Source organism: Neoarius graeffei, chromosome 19 (assembly GCF_027579695.1).
Source record: "Neoarius graeffei isolate fNeoGra1 chromosome 19, fNeoGra1.pri, whole genome shotgun sequence".
NCBI lineage: Eukaryota > Metazoa > Chordata > Actinopteri > Siluriformes > Ariidae > Neoarius > Neoarius graeffei.
This window is the reverse complement of record NC_083587.1, coordinates 19804991-19818605: the sequence shown is the minus strand read 5'-3', so window position 1 is coordinate 19818605 and position 13615 is coordinate 19804991. Positions and strand designations below refer to the sequence as shown.

Here is a 13615-nt window from a genome sequence, read left to right as displayed (position 1 = left end):
ACGTCGGGTCAAGTGGCCCCAAGCCAACAAGGAGAAAGAGTGGGTCCAGTTTGACAACGATGCCGAGTTCATCTTGGAAGCAACAGCCAAGGGTGAAGTTGACCGATGCCTCCAGACAATGACCACCATCATCATCAGCCTAGCAGCTGAGAGATTTGGGCTGGAGGAGAAGAGAGCAACGAAGCTCCGCTACACCATCAGCAACAGAGCGAATAAGATCCACCAGCTTCGGAAGGAGCTGAAGAACCTGAGGAGACGGTTCAAGGAGGTAAGGGAAGAGGAGAGGAGACCTCTCACAGAGCTGCGTAACATCTTCCGCAAGAAGCTCATGACCTTAAGGAGAGCTGAGTGGCACAGGAGAAGGAGGAAAGAGAGGGCCAGGAAACGAACTGCCTTTATAGCGAACCCATTTGGGTTCACAAAACAGCTGCTTGGGTAGAAGCGTAGCGAACAGCTCTCATGCTCCAAAACTGAAGTCCACCAGTATCTCAGAGACACGTTCGGTGACGAATCCAGGGAGCAAGATCTAGGCCACTGCCAGTCTTTGATTGATCCACCTGCACCAACTCTGGACTTCAAGGGGAAGGAGCCTAGCTGGAAGGAGATCCAGGAGGTGATCAAGAAGGGTAGAGCAAGCTCAGCCCCAGGACCAAGTGGGGTACCTTATAAGGTATATAAGAACTGCCCGAAGTTACTCCACAGGCTCTGGAGGATCCTTAAAGTGATCTTGAGGAGGGGAAAAGTAGACTGATGACCAGCCAAGGTGCTACCATCATCTCTCGAGATGGATGGATGCCACACCATTTATCTTAAAAACTAATAATTTTAATATTAATAAGTTTTATATATATATATATATATATATATATATATATATATATATATATATTTACATGAATACAATATATTCTATTTTACCACTCCCATATATAAATTTGATTACTATTAATTTATAATATTTATTATACTAAAACCATGTCATAAATGCATGACATCCTACGATTAAACACTAATACTTTTAACAATAACCAGAAATATAAACCTACATGCTGATTTTTTAAAGTAATTGCTAGAACTGCTTTATTCTAAAATTGTTACTACTATTTAAATACGTTACTATTAAATTAATGATTATTATGTATGAGTCTCGGGATAAAATACTTACCACAGATACTTACTACACATCTACTGATGAAAATGTGGTGATGAATGTGAAGTGTTGAGGGTTATAACTCACTCAAAAATAATAAGAAAATTCTACTTCTGGTCTAGGATTGGGATGGGCCTCCTAATGAAAGCTCCTCAAGTTATTCATCAGGAGTCAATCGCTGCCTTCTACGGGGAGGGGCTTCTTCAACATTGTCTTCTTCATCCATCCTCCTCCTTATCCCGTGGCACTGGACAGGACTCATAATACTGACAACAGGAACCAGCATATAAGGGGACGGGCCCAATGAAGGCAATGGGACAATCAAAGGGGGTGGGCTCCAGATGCAGAACGGGGTTCTCAAAGGGGAAGGGTTCCCTAAGGGGGACAGGGTGCTTAGAGGAGATGGGTTCCCAAAGGGGGATGGGGCGTTCAGAGGGGTGTTGGTCCTCAAATGGATATGGTTCCATTTAGGTGTCAGGTTCCTCAATGGGGTACAAATCCTCACAGGGGGAGGGTTCCTCAAAGGGGTCAGAATCCTAGTGGGGTTTGGGGTCCTCAAAGGGGCTGGAATCCAAAGGGGGGTCAGGGCCTGAATGGGGGTCGGGGTCCTCAAAGAGTCCGGGGCCTGAACGGGGGTTGGTTCCCTCAACTGGGACAGGGTCTGGTTCCCAAAAGGGGACAGGTTGAATAAAGGGGATGGGGTCCAGTTCCCTGAAGGGTAGGAGGTCATAACAGGGACTGGGTCCAGTTCCCGAAAGGGGACTGGTCCAATAGTGGGGACAGGGTCCCAAAAGGGGACAGGTTGTGTAAGGGGGATGGGGTCTTTTTTGGGTTCAATAAAGGGAATGGGGTCCAGTTCTCTGAAGGGGAGGGGGTCCTCAATGGGGAAGGGGTCTGATTCCCAAAAGGGGACAGGTTGTGTAAGGGGGACAAAGTCCCAAAAGGGGACAGGTTGTGTAAGGGGGATGGGGTCCCTGTAGGGGTCCATAAAGGGGATGGGGTCTGGTTCACTGAAGGGGAGGGAGCCCTCAATGGGGACGGGGACTGGTTCCCAAAAGGGGACAGGTGCAATAAGGGGGACAGGGTCCCAAAAGGGGACAGGTTGTGTAAGGGGGATGGGGTCCCTGTAGGGGTCCATAAAGGGGATGGGGTCTGGTTCGCTGAAGGGGAGGGAGCCCTCAATGGGGACGGGGTCTGGTTCCCAAAAGGGGGCAGGTGCAATAAGGGGGACAGGGTCCCAAAAGGGGATAGGTTGCATAAGGGGGATGGGGTCCTTGTAGGGGTCCATAAAGGGGACGGGGTCCGGTTCCCTGTAGGGGAGGGGGTCCTCAAAATCACCTCAAACCCATGCTCATTCTCATCAGGCCTGTGGTCTTCATTCTTGTCTCTCTCCTCTGTGCTGTCGTCAAGCTGACTGATAGGATACGTCCTTCCTGTGTTCATAGAGATGAAGAGACAGTGAGACACATCTGCATGTCTCATTAAATGAAACAGAAACCTTCTTTTTTCCAACAGAGTCTGTTTTGTACAGCAGGAAATCCTCACTCCAAACATCCTTTACACCAGATGCATTTACACAAGTGATGCTACTGCAAACTCAGAAACAAACAATTCGGGAATTTCAGCTTTTTTTCCTTCCTTTTATGAGAAATACATAAAGATGTGCAAAGACAATTCTGTACACAGAATCTGTAATAAACATTCTCTTCAGTTGTCTTCACCTGCTTGTGTGTTTTTTTTTAAATGATTAAACAGCATGATCGCCTTAATAAAACCATGAAAACATTTTTACACTTAGTTATCACACAGTGCAAATTTTGAAAACTGTTTTAATAAATGCTGCAGTGGAGTTCCTGCGAGCGGAGCCCCATAACAATAGAATGTGGATACATTAAGAAACCTATCGAGTTGTTTTCTGATGGTTTCGGTCCCGTGCCCGCCTGCGAGCATACCAGTGTTAGTAATTACCAGGCATACACACCGCCTAGTGGCCAATATTAGGAATTACCAGACATACACACCGCCTAGTGGCCAGTGTTAGTAATTACCAGTCATACACGCCGCCTAGTGGCCATTGTTATAGTAATTACCAGTCATACACACCACCTAGGCGGCACGGTGGTGTACTGGTTAGCACTATCGCCTCACAGCAAGAAGGTCCGGGTTTGAGCCCCGTGGCCGGCGAGGGCCTTTCTGTGCGGAGTTTTTATGTTCTCCGGGTGCTCCGGTTTCCCCCACAGTCCAAAGACATGCAGGTTAGGTTAACTGGTGACTCTAAATTGACCGTAGGTGTGAATGTGAGTGTGAATGGTTGTCTGTGTCTATGTGTCAGCCCTGTGATGACCTGGCGACTTGTCCAGGGTGTACCCCGCCTTTCGCCCGTAGTCAGCTGGGATAGGCTCCAGCTTGCCTGCGACCCTGTAGAAGGATAAAGCGGCTAGAGATAATGAGATGAGATGAGATGAAACATCACCTAGTGGCCAGTGTTATAGTAATTACCAGTCATACACACCACCTAGTAGCCAATGTTAGACTACGTTCAGACTGCACCCTGAAACGACCCATATCCGATTTTTTTGCCCATATGCGACCTGTATCCGATTTGTTATTGACAATCTGAACGACACAGATCCGATTTTTTCACATGCGACCCAGGCCGCTTGGATATGTGGTCCTAAATCCGATGCATATCCGATATGCGTTGGGTAATCCCGCCTCTTTGGTGGAAAACAACAACATTTGTACAGTTTTCAGAATTTAAATAGACTTTTATAGAATTGATCAAGCTAATGGTGGATTTGGTAGGGACCTGGATGTTGATCTGTTAGCCTGATTAAATAAAACAGTTTCTATAACTGATTTATGACTTAAACCATCCTGTATTACAAGATTATAAGATTGTTCTGGAAATTTCCAGTAATTTGACACCTTCGGTCTCATTAGTCTGCTGCCCACATTAATCAGATTATTGTGTGAGTTCCGCCGCCGCCACAAAAACCACATCGCCAGCTCTCGCCTCATCTCCATAGCAAACTGCACTGGTGTTTATGCACCTTGAGCCAGCGCTGAGAGAATTTGCAGAATTCAGCTGGCTATAAACAATCTAAATAAATATTTATAAAAATGTAGAAAAAGTTTATTAATATGACGAAATAAATATGTGCAAATTATTAAGCCTGAATTAAGAGTTTGGTAATACAGTGGCCGTATCCCAAATGACTGCCTACTGAAGCTCGAGTGCACTATATAGAGTTTAAAAATCCATTACTTCCTAGGAACATGTAGTGCACTTATATAGAAATTACAGAGACATTTAGGAGTCAACCCTCGTTATCAGGCTACACGTTTTCATTTCAGTTCAGAAACAAAAACACACACAAGACCTCACACTTTAACCAGATAATTAAACAAACAAACAAACAAACAAACAAAAAAAGAAATCATTAAACTTGAAGAGTGCGCTTTTTTTTGTATACGTATTACGTAGATGTGCTTATTACGTGTCAATTTGCGCATGCAGGACACTTTTGGGTCGTTTTCCGTTCTTATTGGAGATCGCATACAAGTCTCATATAATTGGTAATGTGAACGGCCTAACAAAAAAATCGTATTTCACAACAAATCGGATATGGGTCGTTTCAGGTTGCAGTCTGAACGTAGTGTTAGTAATTACCAGTCATACACACCGCCTAGTAGCCAATGTTAGTAATTACCAGTCATACACACCGCCTAGTGGCTAGTGTTATAGTAATTACCAGTCATACACACCACCTAGTAGCCAATGTTAGTAATTACCAGTCATACACACCGCCTAGTGGCCAGTGTTATAGTAATTACCAGTCATACACACCACCTAGTAGCCAATGTTAGTAATTACCAGTCATACACACCGCCTAGTAGCCAATGTTAGTAATTACCAGTCATACACACCGCCTAGTAGCCAATGTTAGTAATTACCAGTCATACACACCACCTTAGCGGAGCTCTGGCCCACGCGAGTGATGTCCCATAGGCATAGTGTGGATACATAAAGAAACCCATCGAGTTGTTTTTTGATGGTTTCGGTCCTGTGTGTGCCTGCCACCACAGGAAACCCAACAACTAGTGAAGGGAGTAGTGAAGTTTGAAGTAGAGTAGTGGTCGGGACAGTATAGTAGTGAATAACTTGTCGCTGTTGTCACCCGACGTCACCGTGTGTCATGCAGTGTGTGTCACACACACACACACACACACACATTTATATATATATATATATATATATATATATATATATATATATATATATATATATATATAAATGCCTGGCCGGTCAAGGGGGCATTTGCCCAATTCACAATCCCCCTTTCCCACATTATATATGTATATATATATATATATATATATATATATATATATATATATATATATATGTTGAGCCCAAATTGCAAAATTAATCAATCAACTAAATAATGACATCCTAAATACAAAATAACAATTTAAAGAAACAAACACAAAATATACAAACATCCAAAATAATTTTCATTAACCAAAAACCCTTCAGTGCATAGTAAAATACGTTTCCCCAACACCAGTAAAACACCCCCGTTAAAATAGTCCGTTCTACCAAACACCTGCGAAACCCCTCCATAACAAGCCAATGGTACAGTCCCTCGGTTTCTCACAACAAACAGGAAGGATGTGGAGTTCGCGTGATGAGTTACTGAAAACTGTTTTGTGTTATAAAAATGCTAGAACTAAATAAACTTGACGTTAGAAATAACCAGTTTATACTTGTGTTTCCTAGACCATAGACAATGCTTAACAGATGGGAGATGAAAATGCTTAGAAGCGTGTGATGCGTTTTACATATGAGTGGAGCCAAACAAATGCTACTAGAATGCCGGTAGGCCTTTCCCTGCACTCAGAACAAATGCTGCTCTCGTTAGAAACTATGGCAAACGGTGGAGTACGAAATGCTTGAAAGCCAGTAATATCCATACAGAAAACAGTAATGGAAATGAAGTGCAACTCACAGCGACAGGTCAGCCAAGATGTTTGAACATTGCCGGCAGATTGCTGCCTATGCGCTGTGCACTTGCGTGAGAGGTGTGTGTGTGTGTGAGAATGAAGGTGTGTGTGCACGAGCGTCACGTCTCACTCTGTGACACACACACACACACACATATATATATATATATATCGTGAGCGATAACGGAGGTAACCGTAATGAAATATTAGATTCCTCCTGACTCTATCTTTGACAATTTAAGTAAAACGTACCTTTGTGCTTTTTTGTTTTGATGTGCTCCTGGATGTTTCTAGCGCCTCTGTTTCCATAATTGATCATATCTGAGCACAGAATACACAGAACCTTTCCCGGCACGTCCACTTTTCGGATATGTTCCGTCAGGCACGTCGTCACAGTTTGTGCCCCTATTTGCACGGTAACGCTACTATCGAGCCATGCCCATCGGAAACTGTTCTTTATCCCGTTCGATTTATCGATTTCCCTGGCACGATCCTCATTTTTGCGGTCCAAAACTTTCGCCATATTGGCGAAGTAACTTTGAAAACTAACCAAAATAACTAGAACTTAAGAAGTGATCAAAACCTTGTACGTGTAGCTTGTTTCTCCGTGAATTGTAGAAGTGAGATGAAACTAGCGCCAAAACGTTGGCGGAAATCGTTGTGAGTTGTTGTTAGCATAAATATTGAAGAAAGCAATGACGATTTCCGTTATCACAGCTGCAACTAATTTTGCGATGAGCGTTGCCAGAAGATGCTGGCGGTCGGTCGGTCGGTCCTGCCTGCTTGTGCCACCACAAGCCTCGCCTCGTGCCGACCCCTACCCCCCCCCCGAAATTTTCCCAATGGATTTACACGTTTCACAAAAATGACATTTTCAGCGGGAAAAACTCGGAATTCCGCAGATCCGCGGAAAATTCTCATCCCTGGTCATGTACTCGTGTGCCTGCCATCACAGGCAACCCAATCATGGCGGGAAAATCTCCATGCACGACACGCACGCATCATGCCTGAATTTTTATTTTGAATTATTTCCGATTCTTGATTTAAAAAAACCTGACTCATTCTCATCTCATTATCTCTAGTGACATCAACCCCATTGCCACCTCACAATGGCGAGCTTTTGCTAAAACCTTATTCTTTTGTTATCTGCCCTCAAAATTAACCCGAGGCCACGTTAAATTATTGCTCAACTCAACAATGAAACAAGCTTAGCCAGTGTCCCAATGGAAATGTTAGTGCAGTCAGCTGGCAATGTTAGGAGATGTATCAGCTATCATTTAATTCAAACCCAGTAGGCCTGCCTTACTGTAATGCCAAGAATGAGGTCAAGTCTGCTCTGATGATATTTACTGATTCCTTGTTTTGTCTGGTCTTTGCCAGTTTTCTGGAAAGTAACATGGGAAATGGGGAAGGAAGAGTAGAAAGGAAAGCAATGGAGAGAGATGGATGTTATTCCAGGTGGATTGTGAAGGAAAGGGGGATAAAAGTGATGAAGTGGTAGAAATTGTGGCGGCACCAATGTAAGAAGGAGTTCTATCTATAAATCTATTTGTTATACTAATCTGTAAACGTTACTGTAGTACCACCATTGCATGTAGGTGACAAAACTGCACTTGTTCATTGTGTGAAGTTCTCTTTTATGTGTCACCGTTGTGTGATTTTGTGTTATGAAGTTTGCATGATGCCATGTCATGCCTGTTCGTTGTGTGAAATGATGAATATTCTTATTTTTAAACATACCGTTGAGTGTCACTATTGCTTGGCCCAGTGGCATGTTGGGTTACATCTAAAACTAAATAAAAAAGGAAACACAAAATAAAAAGTAAAATGCACCCATAAAGTCATTGTTGGTGATAAATTGTGTCACATTCATCTCATTATCTTAGGCAGAGCAGTGGGTTTAAAAACAGGCTGATGAATATATGGACTAGTTGAATGAGGACTTATTGTTGAGTCTCTAAAATAGTCATTGAATTAAGTGACTTTTGTAGGTAAAATTAGGTGTTTAACAACCTGTTAAAATACACCAGAATGCAGGAAATGGCATCTAATTAATTAAACATTTTCTGGGGGAGGACCCCCGCCTGTGTGTCCCCCCCCACATTAAGAATGCTTCTGACACCCCTGCCTATGATCAGGTGAAGGAGCACAGAATTTACTGCGATTGGTTTCAAATGCATTTTATTGTGATGAATTGATTATTATCCACGAATCCATGAAAGGTTGGAGGTTTTTTTTTAAAGGAGTAAAATAAAATACATGCACGCAACACAGGTGTGATCAACACTACATTTGTTATCTGTCAGTCTGAATATCTGTGTAGTGACATCCAGTATTAATAATATTACTTATTGATGTGTGGTATTTTATCATAAAATCCAACCATTTTTTAAAGTTAATGTCTTTAATTCATAAATGCATAATGCTCACTCGTTTTTATGTGGCCCATGACATTAACCATTTCCTTTTTATTTGTTTTTATAGATTATCAGAGAAAGGTTCTGATGCGCCTAGATGAAATTGTGCAGAATTATCTGTAAGTACTTACCTCTTGCAAATATTTTATGTGTACATACATCACTTAATCTGACCATATAATAGTAAACATCGATTTCCTAATTTATCATTATATTTGCAGGCTCGCGCTGCTGTGGCTGCAACAACTAAGGAGACAACTACTGTACCAACCCACCATTCATCTGATTCAGAAACCAGAGACAGCTGTTTGCTCTTTCACTGCTAGAATTTCTATTATTGAATACTGGTTCACCATGAAATATTTTCTAGAGCCAGAACAAAAATAATGGTTGGCATGTGTGTAAATATTGCAGTCAGTCTCTGTAGGTTTTTATGCCATTTTAGTGTAATGTAATATCTGACCAGCGGCCATCATAAAAGTGCAGAATAATACCTTTAAGTTCCTTTGCATATTCATGATTACATTTGATTCAGGTAATGCATGTATTAATCTTCTATTTCATCCTGTGAAACTACAACACATGACCTGTTATGATTGTCAATTGTACTAGTACATGCAGTTTTATATATATCTCATCTCATCTCATTATCTCTAGCCGCTTTATCCTTCTACAGGGTCGCAGGCAAGCTGGAGCCTATCCCAGCTGACTACAGGCGAAAGGTGGGGTACACCCTGGACAAGTCGCCAGGTCATCACAGTGCTGACACAGACACAGACAACCATTCACACCTACGGTCAATTTAGAGTCACCAGTTAACCTAACCTGCATGTCTTTGGACTGTGGGGGAAACCGGAGGACCCGGAGGAAACCCACATGGACACGGGGAGAACATGCAAACTCCACACAGAAAGGCCCTCGCCGGCCCCCGAACCCAGGACCTTCTTGCTGTGAGGCGACAGCGCTAACCACTACACCACCTTGCCGCCTGTTTTATATATATATATATATATATATATATATATATATATATATATATAACTACAACACATGACCTGTTATGATTTTTAAGTGTACTAGTACACACGGTTTTATATATATATATTTCACATTTCTAACCTAACGTGGCTGATGCAGCTATTTATTTGGTTGAAATAAATGCACCAACTATGCAAAATTGCTTCTTCCATGTTTTCTGCATAATATTACTCAGGTTTTGGGATGTGAAAATGTAAGATGGTGAGAACTTGCCCATATGAGTGTGAAAGTATCCATAGTGGGAAGGTCCCCATAGGGTATTGGGAAGGTGCCCATAAGGTGGTGGGTATGTAATTTCTCTACGCAACTTTATGACGTCGTAAAAACGTTGCTGGTAGTCCAGACTTTTACACAGTAACTATGTAAAAACACTACGTAACATCTACCAAACCATTACGCTGTAAGTACGGAGTAACTACGTAAATTGTTACCTGGGTTTATAGCACAATACAACATGAGGTAATAATTCATTTACTGATTTTGTATTTCAATGTTTTATTGAAAGAAGTATCTTAGCACAAAGACATTCATACAAATATACCCAGTTTTTAAGATTAAAGACAACAAACAAATGTAACAACAACAAGAGACACACACACCCCTATTCTCCTCCCTCCTCCCCCAGGACCTCCTGAACCATGGCAACATTGAGGCAGTCAGATCATACCATGAATTAACTCAACCATTTACTGATTTTGATCCAATCCTATAATTATCCTATGATCAGGAGAAGGAGCACAGAATTTAATTTCAAATACTTATAATTTCATTTTCACCCAGACTTCATGCAGATGAGGATATTTTGTTAAAGATGTTCTTTTCACACTTTCATAATATTCCATAAACGTAATAATTTTACAACAAATGTTTTAATGAGTCTGATTTTTGACTTTGACTTTTGAATTACTAACACACTGTGTTTTCTTGCCAAAAGGAACATAAAAACAAAAATGCATCATGATCGGAGGAATTTTTCATTTTTAGGGGGCAACTGATGCACCCTAGTGGTGAAAGTAGAAAGGAGGTTGAGCTGGGTTTGGAGAGATGGAGGTCTCATCTCATCTCATTATCTCTAGCCGCTTTATCCTGTTCTACAGGGTCACAGGCAAGCTGGAGCCTATCCCAGCTGACTACGGGCGAAAGGCAGGGTACACCCTGGACAAGTCGCCAGGTCATCACAGGGCTGACACATAGACACAGACAACCATTCACACTCACATTCACACCTACGGTCAATTTAGAGTCACCAGTTAACCTAACCTGCATGTCTTTGGACTGTGGGGGAAACCGGAGCACCCGGAAGAAACCCACGCGGACACGGGGAGAACATGCAAACTCCGCACAGAAAGGCCCTCGCCGGCCCCGGGGCTCGAACCCGGACCTTCTTGCTGTGAGGCGACAGTGCTAACCACTACACCACCGTGCCGCCCGCATGAAAACTTTACGTGGTTATTTTTGTATGCCTCCACCACCTTAAGGTGCAGGAGGCATTATGTTTTCGGGTCGTCCGTCCGTCCGTCCGTCCGTCCCGAAACCGGAATTTCCCCAAACTTTCACCATTTGTGCCAGAGATGTGACCAGAATGGCATGTGTGGGTGGGCAGTTAGCTCATCTGGGGGGGCAGAAAACAATACCTGAAAAATCGGTGGAAAACCACTACTACAATTACTAGGCCTAATAGTCCAATAATAATAATAATAATAGTAATAATAGTAATAATTCAATTCGGTAATCAAAATATGGTCACACTAGCATAAATCATGACCGTCAATTTTGTTAACAGTGTGGAATTTTTTTATGAAGTTTTTTTGTTTTGTTTTGTTTTTGTTTTTTTTTTTGTAAAGAAAAAAAAAACTACAACTTTTTTTGAAAAGCCTGGCTATGCTGAATGGAAATTTAAATGTTGACCTTGAAAATGTTGGGATGCACCATCTACTGGTCTTCATGAATAGCTGACCTTTGACCTGGACCATTATCTACAGTACAAGTCTGCAGTTACACTTAGCAAATTCTGAAACTGTTAGGGTTTTGCTGGGATTTGAACCTGGTTCGTTGGTGTGATGATCCAGCAAACCCCCACTAGGCCACCAGGGGAATGACTCAAATGCAGAGGTGTGAGGCGGAAGTAGAAAAAGTAACAAAAGGTTTATTTATACTATGTACACTATATACAATCCAGGGCAAAACAAAAAAAAAAAACAAAAACAAAGAGTATAATTCAAAAAGAAAAAGGCAAAAATGCAAAAGCTCAGAAGATCCACAAAACAGTACAAAGGAAACTGGAGATAAACATAACAGCACAAAGACTCCGTGACAAGAGGACTGAACTCAGGGGTATAAATACACAAACTAATTAAGGACACAGGTGAAGATAATTAGGACTAACAGGCAATTAACAAAAAACCCCCACAAAACACAGGAACAGTGGCGGCCTCTAGAGGCCAAAATAAATATGACACGAAAAGGAAATAACAGCGGCCTCTAGAGGCCAAAACAGTCCAAGTCCTAACAGAAACAAATTCATTCATGTCTAGATTTTCTGTGATTTCCTTCTCATGTGCCAGAATGACTAAATTTTTCTTCCTTGAATGCAGCATTGTTCTGCGTAGTGGAGTGAGGATGCGGTTCAAGGTGGAGAAAGAGCTTTCGCATGCAGCTGAAGACACGCCAATGACAAGTGCTGTGACATATATTGAATGCAATATGGGGAAGGCCTCTTTGTACTGCTGAATGCATTTGCATGCTTCAGAGAGGTTAGCATCAGTTGACAATTTATTGAGCAACATTGCTTTTGCCACAGAAATTTCATTTTGCAAGCTTATGCTGTTAAGCTCTGTGCCTGCAAGCACCTGAAGTGGTTTCAGGAGAGAGGGCTCAAGAAAGGACTTTGATTTTGGCAGGAGAAATGATGTGGACCTCATCAGTTCAACATTTCTCTGAGAGAATCTTGTCTCCATCTCTACAATAGCTCTGTCAAGAATGTTTAACATGGCCCTTTTAAAAGTTTGATTAGGAGCTATTTGGTCATCAGAATGCCCAAGTGTTGACAAGACAACGCTATCACCAAGCTGTGAATTAACTTTGCGTTTTCTTTTAGGTGGGGGCGAATTGGTAGGCCTACTTCCACCCTGAGAGAAATGCTCCTGCCAGAATGAGTCACTCCTCATCTCCTTCAGAGTAGCCAGTGAAGCTGTCACCACCTCCCCAGCAGTGCACATATCCACTGCTTGGGCCTGCAGAATGGCATTAGCTGGTTTCAGTGCACCAAGGACCTGAAGGAGGAACTTTCCTGTGTTAAAGAAACACTGTCGTTTTAATTGGGTCGAAAGACCCAATGCCTCTGTGCTGATGTCAAAAGGAGCAGTGTCATCCTCTGCTACATCTGAGAGAAGCCCTCTGATTGTGTCCTCATTGGTGACAATGGACTTTGTGACCTCATAATGACTGGTCCACCGTATTTCCAGTAGTCGTTTCAGTGTAGGTGTGTTGTATGTGTGTGCAACATAATGTCATCTCACATCACATTACATTATCTCTAGCCGCTTTATCCTTCTACAGGGTCGCAGGCAAGCTGGAGCCTATCCCAGCAGACTACGGGCGAGAGGCGGGGTACACCCTGGACAAGTCGCCAGGTCATCACAGGGCTGACACATAGACACAGACAACCATTCACACTCACACCTACGGTCAATGTAGAGTCACCAGTTAACCTAACCTGCATGTCTTTGGACTGTGGGGGAAACCGGAGCACCCGGAGGAAACCCACGCGGACACGGGGAGAACATGCAAACTCCGCACAGAAAGGCCCTCGCCGGCCACGGGGCTCGAACCCGGACCTTCTTGCTGTGAGGCGACAGCGCTAACCACTACACCACCGTGCCGCCCTGCAACATAATGTCTGTGACAAAATGTGTTTAAAGAATTTGACCAGTCAAAGAACTTCTTTGCCAGGGGTTCTGCTTCCATTGCGTGAACCATTGCCAAATGGAGCCGGTGGTTGTAG

The 13615-nt window shown here is 42.7% G+C and overlaps 1 long non-coding RNA gene across 1 annotated transcript; it reads left to right on the top strand.

Moving 5' to 3' along the window:
• Nucleotides 1-5802: 5802 nt before the first annotated feature.
• LOC132867867 (uncharacterized) lies at nt 5803-9729 on the top strand. Its single transcript, XR_009650784.1, has 4 exons — nt 5803-5845; nt 5934-6032; nt 8642-8693; nt 8796-9729. It is a non-coding gene; the product is annotated as an uncharacterized LOC132867867 (long non-coding RNA).
• Nucleotides 9730-13615: the final 3886 nt, after the last annotated feature.